This window comes from Chrysochloris asiatica, unplaced genomic scaffold (genome assembly GCF_000296735.1).
Source record: "Chrysochloris asiatica unplaced genomic scaffold, ChrAsi1.0 scaffold00012, whole genome shotgun sequence".
Classification (NCBI taxonomy): Eukaryota; Metazoa; Chordata; class Mammalia; order Afrosoricida; family Chrysochloridae; genus Chrysochloris; species Chrysochloris asiatica.
In genome coordinates this window covers 22,288,182-22,299,265 of record NW_006408530.1, presented here as the reverse complement: position 1 = coordinate 22,299,265, position 11,084 = coordinate 22,288,182, and positions in this window count along the sequence as shown.

The window sequence follows — 11,084 nt, the reverse complement described above, 5'->3', positions numbered from 1 at the left end:
AAACTAGATTATGGTTGCAAATGGAACTCCCAAGGTAATATCTACAAACACCAATACAAGGTCTGTAATCTCTGTTTCATTTGAAAAGGGGAAGATTTCCAAATCAAAGTGTCTATTAGCCTAGAGTTAAGTTATGGCAACAAAAGTCTAGACAAAATCTTTAGCAAGAATGAAATATGATAATATTCTCTTTGAAAGAAAGGATAAGGTATTTCAAATAAAAATGGGAGCTACTTGACCCTTAAGAGTTTGGACATGGCCATACAACAGGCGTAATGACTTAATTCTAGTACAGGACCTGAGCAACAAATTGAAACACATAAGAGAGTTTTAAAGATACTGTATAAAAATATATTTTTTTCCATTTATGCAACTTTTTTTTTTTTAATTATTAAAAGCTAAACATGTAATATTAGCTACTTTTTTGGTCCTGCTTCACATCCTAATCACTGTACCAATAAACAACAGCCAAATAAATGGAGAAAAGATTGAATTTGTTAATTAACGTCATTTTGCTCAGCTCAACCATCAACACTCATGGAAGCAGCAGTCAAGAAATCAAATGACTTACTGTATTCAGCAAATTCACCGCAGAAAACTTCTTTAAGGTGTTCAAGAGCAAAGATATCAGCTTCAGGACTAATGTGTGCCTGACTTAAGCCATCATATTTTAAATTACCTTATTTGCATGTGAAAGTTGGACAGTGAATAAGGAAGACCACAGAAGAATTGATGCATTTGAATTATGATGTTGGAGGAGTATATTAAAAGTACCACAAACTGCTAAAAGAACAAACTAATTTATGTTGGAAGAAATAGAGTCAGAATGTTCCTTGGAAGCCAGGATGGCCAGACTTTACCTCTCAGACTTCAGACATAGTATCAGTATGGGACTGGTCCCAGGCATATCATGTTTGGTAAAGTGGAGGGGGGGGGTCAGAGAAAGATAACAAGACCCCCAGGGAGTTAGATTGGCACAGTGCTGGCAGCAACGGGCTCAGGCTTGGCAACAATTGTGCAGTTGGCCCAGGACCAGGCAGTGGTTTGTTCTGATGTGCATAGAGTCGCTATGGGTTGGGGCTGACTCAATGGTACCTAACAATAGCAAAAAACAAGAGCTTCATGTCTGTTTACATTCCAATGTACACAGTACGCTAGGACAAGTATACAAGAGAAGACTGACTACCAGGAAATGAAATAATTGTAGAAAAATAGTCACTAAACACACACTTTTTAAAAAACAGCCATGCAAATATTTCTAGAGTGTGGCAGAAACCTTGCAACCTATCACTCTGTTTCTATGTTTTAAACTGTTTTCAGAAGTCCATCTCTTAAAACTAAATGTTGCTACGCAAACCAAATTTTATAGTCAATTCAAAACTTAAAAGCTTGTTGTTGTGTGAAATTGAGTCAGTTCCAGCTCACAGCGACTCTGTCATAGGGTTTGCAAGAGTGTATAGGAGCAAAAAGTTATCCAGGAGGGCATCTGGTAGATTCATATTGCTGACCTTTCAGTTAGCAGCACAACATATCACCGACTAAGCCATCAGGCTTCCAACTAAAATTACAAGCAAGCTTTATCCTATTCTTTTCAACTTAATTCAATTAAAATCATTTTAAAAAATCAACTTTCATGTATCACCTATAGGCAAACACCTATTAAACTACTGATTTGTTATAGTTGTTAAGTGATATTGAGTCAGTCTGACTGATAGTGACCCTGTATAGGGTTTCTAAGGAGCAACTCATGGAATTTAACCACCAACCTTACAATTCAAGCTGACTTTGGGGTCCAGTGCATTATCCTTCCGTTCTACAACAGGACTCTATAAATAACTGATTTATTTGTTATTATACTTTAGCCAAAGACAAGTTATAGGTTATAAACACTACCAACACACCCACAAATACAAGGATAAGTCAAAAAGAATTGTTACTAAGTTTCCAATTCATACAAGCAGAAGTATATTCCAAATAACACATTTTTACACATGTCTCTGAGCTTCGTGGATGACTTCAGACAAGTTCTCTCTGTAATACACTTGTCTTTGTTTCCTTGTTGTTGTTGCTAAGTTCTCACCCTTAGTGATCCTGTATAGGGTTTTTGAGGAGTGGTTGGTGAGCTTGAACCCCCAACCTTGCAATTCAAAACAGCTTTGCAGTCTAGCACATTAATCTGAAGTACCACACCAGGAGTCTCCTTAGGGTGCCTTTTCAAAAGAGATCCTATCAAAACAGCTGCTTCTGAGGGCATCTACTGGGCCAGTTAAATTTAAGGCTGACAGGTCAGTTCAAAATTTATGATGATTATTTTTTGGGATCCCAAAGGGATAATCTTGATAGATTTTTCTTGAGGAACACAGGATTAGTACATGTGGCTTTACTATAGACAATTTTAAGGAAATTAAAAACTGTATTGGTGAAAAAAAGATGAAAAAATTGTGCACAGATATTTTTGTCTGTCACAAGGCACGTGCTCACTCTTTGAGGATAGCAAAGGCTATCTTATAAAAATTTCATTGGGAAACTTTATGTCATCCACCATACCATGCTGATCTTGCCACTTCAGATTTCTTTTTATTTCCAATGCTCAAAGAACATTTCACAGGAAAAAGATGTGAGCCATTAGAGGACGAAACAACTTGCCTTTAGACAGGTTATAAATCAGAGAATGGGACGGTTGGTGAAACTGTAGGATTGAACTAGACTGCTAGCCATAAGGCCAGCAGTTTGAGCCATTCAGCCGCTCCCTGGGAAAAAAGATGAGGCTTTCTGTTCTATTGATGACTTATAGCCTCAGAAACCCTCTAAAGAGGCGGCTGAGTCAAAATTGACTGAGGGAACACAACAGATCAAAACACACAGACTTTTTCATGGAAGAGTTAGAGAGATATAAACAACACCTTCAGAAGTACGTAGCCCTAGATGGCAGAAATGTGAAAAACAGTAGCTTCACAATTTGACATTTGATTCTGTAAAGTGTAGAAAAAGCTACACTTTTTGACTTTATCTCATATATTTGCATATATATACATATACAAACATTTGACCATATCTTAGTTGAAAAGCTATTGTCTAAATTATTCTACTTAATGTGAGAAATAATGATACACATATTTTAATAAAATGAAAATGATTTATTTGGTGTATTTTTTAGAATGCATTTTACATAATAGAACAAACCCTGCACATGTGAATAACGAATGTGGGAAAAACACTGAAATATTTTTTTATCTGTTGGGAAACTACAATGTCATAAATCCAAAAAAAACTAGAATTGCAAAAATTTTAACAAGATAAGTCAAAATAAGATAGGCATTATTCTACAAACTCAGGTTAATGCAATTTATCATTTCTCAAGGTGACTAAATGTGCTATTAAAAATTAAAAATGATTTGGGATTTATTTCAAGTATAAGTTTTGGTCTTTATAATTAAATGCATTTAGCATTTAAATCATATAAAATTAATGAAAAACTGTGCAGTAGATATGATAAATCTAGAAGAAATATAATTCATAAATAGAAATTATATCCTCTGACTTTTCTTTTTTTAAATCCTTTTTTCCAAAGTCCTCCTGGGTTTTTTTGTTTGTTTTTAAAATCCTCCTAAGCAGAAAGTATCAAGCACCTGTTACAGATGAAATGAGCATCACCTACAAATATTAAAATTGTCACCTGATGGAAGCTGGGATCAACCTTTAGACCTTCAAGCAATGATCTGCAGTATAAATTTGTAACAGGACTATATCAATTAATTTTATATTACTGTCACACATGACATGAAAAGCTAACACTGTTTCTTCAGAGTGCTATCTTAATTGCAATGTGTGTATGCTGAACATGAATGTCTCAAGATCAAATATGCTCCATAGGAAAAATACCTGAGCTATTTTGTGAAATTTATTAAAAATCTGTTTCTCTAACAATAGAAAGTTTGTGATCTTATATTTAAATAATCTTCAGAATAATGTGGATATTCTATCTGTTCAGATTATATAACATCTTTTTTTTTTTAATTGGACATTTAGGAATATATTTGTAACTAGTGTATTCTATTGGACTCCTGATGTGGTGCTATAGAGTCAGCACTAAATCGCAATCCACTAGGTCAGCAGTTGAACCCACCAAATGCTCCTTGGAAAACATATACAAGGCTGCTATGTGTTAGAACTGACTCAATGACACTTAGTAACAACATTGTATTTCTATAAAATAATTAAGTATATATATGTAAATTAATTATAGGAAGGAATAGTTATATTGCTTTAATTTTCAACAACTCACAGTTTTGTGGTGATAGGTATGGTTAAAGTATCAGAGAACTGGGATTTTATCTAAGTCTAAGGTTATTCAGACTAGCAATTATGCAGGGCTGCAAAAGGCAACCAGGGTTAGAATAATTAAAACACTTTGTGATCAAAAAAACAGAATATCAGGAAAAGAAAGTATTAGAGCTGTTGAATATGAAGACAATGAAAAACAGAAAGTTTATCTTTTAAAGATAAACTGATAGACATTGCCACTGAATTGAAAGAAATGAAAATTAACAGCGATGGTTATAAAATACACGCTTTCATTTTTTGTCCTTTTTACTATTAAAATGTCTGCTTTTAGACTGAAGTGGAGGATTTCTCTTAAAAATGAACCCATTAATCACTTTCATTTTTGTTAGCCTTTTGAAACAATTTATGCAAAATCATCAGTTGTGATGAGGCAATCTTTAGTTCAATAACAATCTTAAAGGCATCCTGACCTTAAAAGGACTAGAAACACTAGTCTATAATCAAGTGACTTTTGAAAACAAACAAAATAAGCATGCTAAACAAAACGTTCTTGGAAAAAGCCTTTTTCTCTTTTTTCTCTTTGTATCTGCTTAAGCATCTAGTACCATATCTTGTACATGGTATATGGAAGTCAATGAATATTGTTTCAATGAATGAACTCCATATATAAAATAAAATGAAAATGTTTCTCTGTGGTTGTTGTTGTTGTTAAGTACCATCTAGTCTGGTCCTATTCAGAGTAACCCTATATAGGGTTTCTGAGGCTTTAAATCTTTGAAGGAGCAGGAAGCCTCATCTTTCACCCTTGAGTGGTTAGGGTGCTTTTACCATGGACCTTGTAGTATACAGTCCAGTGTTTAACGTATGGATTTGACTGTTAAACTTTGCCAATACATTAACCTGCAGGTTTAATAAAAAAATGCAACTAAGAAACCAATTTCATACAGAAAACTCCTAGAGAAATGTATACAATGTTTACATAATTGATGCAGTCAAAATGTATGACGAGTATATATGATGTGTGGTACTGTAGGTTTAGCACTGTACTGTGAACCACAAGGTAGGCAGACTTCAAACCCACCAGCTACTTCTTGGAAACCCTATACTGGGTCGCTGTGAGTTGGAAGTGACTCAACAGCACTTAACAACAACAACAACAACAACAACAACAACAACATTTTCAATACAATCAAAGAAAACTGAAACACAGAACAGAAAAGAAGAGGCTGAGTATTGTAAATATAGGGCCAAAGTAGGTTCCCTCAAGTTTAGGGGGAAAAAAAGACAGTGTAACTTATTGATTTACAATCTCCAATTGACATACTGATTTACAGTCTCTCATATTCCATTTATTCACTAAACACATTTATTGGGTATCTATTTTTAACAGATCCTGTGCCAGAAGTGGGGAATACTGAATGACAAAATTATAATCATCTCCATCCTAAACTGTCCACTGTCTGTTGGAGACCTAAGACATGAAAACCAACAGACACAATAATTTTTATTGGGGGTTTGAACAAAGTGAAGAGTTATCAAATAAACACCAAAAGGACACTAACCTACTACCTATCAAGAACACTGCATTCATTTTATGAATTGACAGATTGGCATCACTGAATTCTATCTCAAATTCTCCCTGATCTAGTTTATCTGTCCACCCTTAATTTATTATGTTTTTATTCCTTTCTCTTATCCCTCTATTCACCTATGATAATTCTGACTTTCTTTTCACAATTAGGAGGACAAAATCATGGAATAAATAAGAACAACATCATTAAATACTTCTTATCTCCTCTATATAATCAATGGATTTGGACATTTGAACTCATAATTGCATACCACATGCTCTTTGTGTAGGGAAACATTAAGTGATTTGTTGAATATGTCTTCATAACCTGATGAATGGCACTCAGAAACAAATTTTAACCTTGTAAAATGAATTTCACTTACCTCCTTTCTTACTGCAGAAATTATTTTTAAGTTGGGACTGAATTTATTTAAGCCCAAAATCACTTTTTTTCTAGGACATAATATGCTTTGGAGTTGAACTGGATTGCAAACTCTTCTATACCATATACAACAAATTTTTCATTGGAGTGGGTGTAAAAACTGATTGTGGAATGTGGAATAAAGATCAGCACTTATTCTTCCTCTGTTATAAATGTCATGAGGCAGCTTCAACAAGGCAATATGATCATTTGGCAAGCAGTGTGTTTCAGACTTTTTGTGTCATACTAGCCAGGGTTCCTGAGTAAGGACAAAGAAAAGCCACTGATTATTTTTGTTTTACTGGGTGGTTCAAGTGGTGGGTTTCACACAAATTATAGTGGAGAAAGGATGGTGAAGGTGGTGAAGAGACCTTCGTGCTCCTCTTACTACAAATAAGATCGTTTAGTTTCTAAGTGTTTCAACATTAGGTTATATGGGTAACGAGACTTTAAGAGCTTAAAAAAAAAAAAAAAAAAGGTGAATTATCAATGCCATGCATCTATGTGTTTGAAGACGTATAGCCAGAATGCTCCTAAAGAGGCAATACTTTGCCTCTCATACTTCAGACATGTTACCAGGAAGGACCAGTCATTGGAGGACATCATGCTTGATAAAGTGAAACAGAGGAAGCCCTCTGATTAGATGGATTGGTACCATGGCAGCAGCAACAGGCTCAAGCATAACAATAATTGTGAGGATGGTGTAGGACCAGGCGGTGTTTTGTTCTGTTGCGTACAGGGTCACCATGAGTTGGAGCTGTCCTGATGGCACCTAACAACAACAACAACAACAACAACGATCTGTGTAAGGGTTATGTATTCAGCTACTAACCTCAAGTCAGCAGTTTTAATCCATCAGTCATTCTATGGGAAAAAGATGAGCCTTTCTGCTCTCATAAAGGTTTGCAGCCTCAGAAACTTTATATAGTGTCTCTGTGAGTTGGAACTGACTCGACGGCCCACAACCACCACATAACCACCATCATCATCACACATCTATGTACATTTTCATAATGGGAATACAGTCAACTAGGAAAAACACATTATTGCTTATATGAAGTCAGAACTACAATTTCACCAATATAAATATCAGACTTTTCATATTATATACCTATCCATACATCACTAAAAACACTCAGATATTGTAAATGCACCCAAAATACTCAGATAAAAGGAATGCAAGTCAGAACTCATTCCACACTATTTTGAATTTAAAAAAAAAAGAAAAGATTAGATTATCATGGAAAGCTTCATTTCAGACTGGAAACCCAAGAGGCAAATGAGGACCGTACATATACCCAGTATTCGGCCATATTACCAAAGGCTTAAACAGTACTTCCTTTTCTTCTAGATATGTCATGTACCAAAGTTTCCAACTTTACTAAGACCTGGTGTGGCGCTGTGGGTTAATGCACCAGACTGCAAAGCCATTTGAACTGCAAGGTCGGCACTTCATGCTCACCAGCTGCTCTTCAGAAATCCTATACAGGGTTGCTATGGGTCGGAACCAACTAAACGACACTTAACAACATGAAAGTAAATAAAATCTCTTATAATTTGCTGAAAGAGAAATGTACCTGAATGAGACCCTATAGATACTAATAAAAACTAATTATACTGATTAATCAAGCTCAACAGTGATGGTGGTGGTAGTTGTGTGCTGCTGAATCAGTTCTGACTCACAGTGACCCTCTATATAAGTTTCTGACGCTACATATCTTTACAGAAGCAGAAGCCACATCTTTCTTCTGTGGAGTGGCTGGTGGTTTCAAACTGCTGCTGACTTTGCAGTTAGAAGCCCAATTCATAAACCATTACACCACCAGGGCCCCTTTAAGTCACAATTGTTGTTGTTGTTTTGTTAAGTGCCGCCAAGTCAATTCCAACACATAGTGGTCCTGTATAGGGTTTCTGAGGAGCCGCTGGTGAGCTTGAACCGCCAACCTTGCAGTTCAAACGGCTTTGCAGTCTGGTGCATTAACCCACAGTGCCATACCAGGACTCACGATAGATTTATCCAAATATAAACACAGATCAATTATGTACTTCAGTCTTCAACTAATGAAATAGATCTAAATGGAAGACATCAATATTTTAGTATTACAATAATCTACAAGTAATTGCCTTCCTAGAATTGGTTAAAAAAATCAAACCTAAATGAATAGTCCCAGGATAATTTTATGCCCTTTAGAAAGAACATTCAGTTCTTGGATTGTGCCCATGTTTTGATTTAGTAATATCAGGTGTTATTGGTGGATGATTTTTACTTAACGAGTGAGAAATTTCCATACTAGTGAATTAATAAAGTTGAAATATTAACTGTTAAGGTGATTTAAAAAAAAAAACGGAGTCAACTTTACAGTGATACCTATAACTATGGCTAAATTTACAAAAAACAAAAGAAACTTTAGATCATCTTTACTAAAGACAGGTAAATGATAAAGTTGTAAATTAGGATTTCCAGATAATATATGTTGTTACTATGTGCCGTGGAGTCAGTTCCGACTCATAGCAACCCTGTGCAGGGTTTCTGAGGCTGTGAATCTTTACAGGAGCCCAAAGGCTCATCTTTCTCCCATGGAACGTCTGGTAATTTCCAACTGCTGACAGTGCAATTAGCAGCCCGATTCACAACTACTATGCTACCAAAGCTCCTTAGATAATATAGGATCTCTAAAGTTATAGAAATAAATTTGAGTTTCAGATAAATAATATATATTTTTAGTATAAGTATATCCAATTACTTGGGATATACTTTTACTAAAACATGTATTTGTCCTTTATCTGAAATCCAAATTTAATTAGTGTCTTGTATTTGTATTTTCTAAATTTGACAACTTTATGGTAGGTATTGTAGAAAAAGTGTTGAGAAAAGTGGTTATTTTGGAAACCTATGTTTTAAGCAGAAGGTAAAGGCCCCAAAGCAGATGTATGCCTGACTTGACTTTATTGAGAAACAATTTAAGGTAGTAGTTTAAATGAAAGACAGCCAATGGCTTACTGCATACAAAGTCCAGAGCAAATGCAATTAATTCTCTCAGAATGATGCTTGTGCTTGGTCACTAGTATAATACAGGTTGTACTGGCCCAGTAGAATCATATTTCATAAAGAAAACATCTATAATTCCTTATTTTAAAGTAATGCTGACCATAATGCTTCCGGGGAAGAAAATGGTGGTGGTTTATTCCTCTTTCCAAGAAGAAGTGAATTTCAAAACACAAGTAAAATATTTCCACTAATTATGAGGCATATGCATTGGTTTTGAGTTAATACAACTATAGAACAAAGTAGCTTAGTTGTCTTTCAACAGTAGGCTCGAGGCTAATATATTTTGTTAAAAATGAGCATGTTATCTTCCAGGAAGTCTTATATTTGATCTAGTTATACAAATTTCAAGTAAGAGTGTTTGTATGTTTTAATCAAACTTCAGGAGGTTAAATTGAGGGATGGTTGAGTAGTTCTGTGTCATTGAGCTGGTCCAACTCATAGCGACCTTATGTAGGATTTTCCAAGAATGTAAATCGCTATAGGAGCAGATAGTCTCATCTTTCTCCTATGGAACTGTTGGTGCATTTGAACTGCTGAACTGGCAGTTAGTAGCCTAACATATAACCCACTACACTATCAGGGCTTCTTGAGCATATTTTCATTTAATATAAATGATAAAATATTATGAATTTATTAAATCTTTGAAGATAAGACAAACTGCCTTATTTTTAAAAAACACACAATTTTCTAAATGGCACATAATTCAGAATTCAGTTGTTTACAGATTGTAATCTTATATAAATCTGAGCCTATATCTGAAAAATAGAATATTGAATTGGAAAATAAAATACTTCTGTGTGTAATCATAGCTTCAGAAGTCTCTTAGTGGAACAAGCAGTTTGTATTTGACTGCCATCCTAGTAATCTGCTTCAATTTAGGTTGTTGTTATTGGTAAGTAGTGTCGAATCCTAAAGCACTACATCAGATTAAATGCAAGAAAATTCTATTGAATAGTTCTTCTCTGTTGTTGTTGTTGTTAGGTGCTGCCGAGTAGGTACCAACTCATAGGGACCCTACGCCCAATAGAATGGAACACTGCCTGGTCCTAGGCCAACCTCACAATTGTTGCCACACTTGAGCCCATTGATGCGGCCACTTTGCCAATCCATTTCACTGAGGGTCTTCCTCTTTTTCTCTGACCCTCCACCTAACCAAACATGATATCCTTCTATAGCGACTTGTCCCTCCTGACAATATGCCTGAAGTATGAGAGATGAAGTTTGGCCATCCTGGCTTCCAAGTAGCACTGTGCTGCTACTTCTTCCAACACACATCTGTTGGTTCTTTTGGCAGCCCATTGCATTTTCAATATCCTCCTCCAGCACCATAACTCAAAAGCATCAATTTTTCTATGGTCTTCCTTATTCACTGTCCAGCTTTTGCATGTATAAGAGTTACTGAAAATACCATGGCTTGTGTCAGGCGCACCTTAGTCCTCAAGCTGACGTCTTTGTTATTCAACACTTTAAAAAGGTCTTGTGCAGCAAATTTGCCTAATGCAACACTTCATCTGATTTCTTGACTGCTACTTCCATGAAAGAATGAAGTCCTTGACAACATCAATTTTTTCTCCATTGATAAGAATGTTGTTTATTGGTCCAGTGGTGAGGATATTAGTTTTCTGTACATTAAGATGTAATCCATACTGAAGGCTGTGCTCTTTGATCTTCATAAGTAAATGTTTTAAGTCCTCTTTACTTTCCGAAAGCAAGGTTGTTTCATCTGCATATCGCAGGTTGTTAATGAGTCTTCCTCCAAT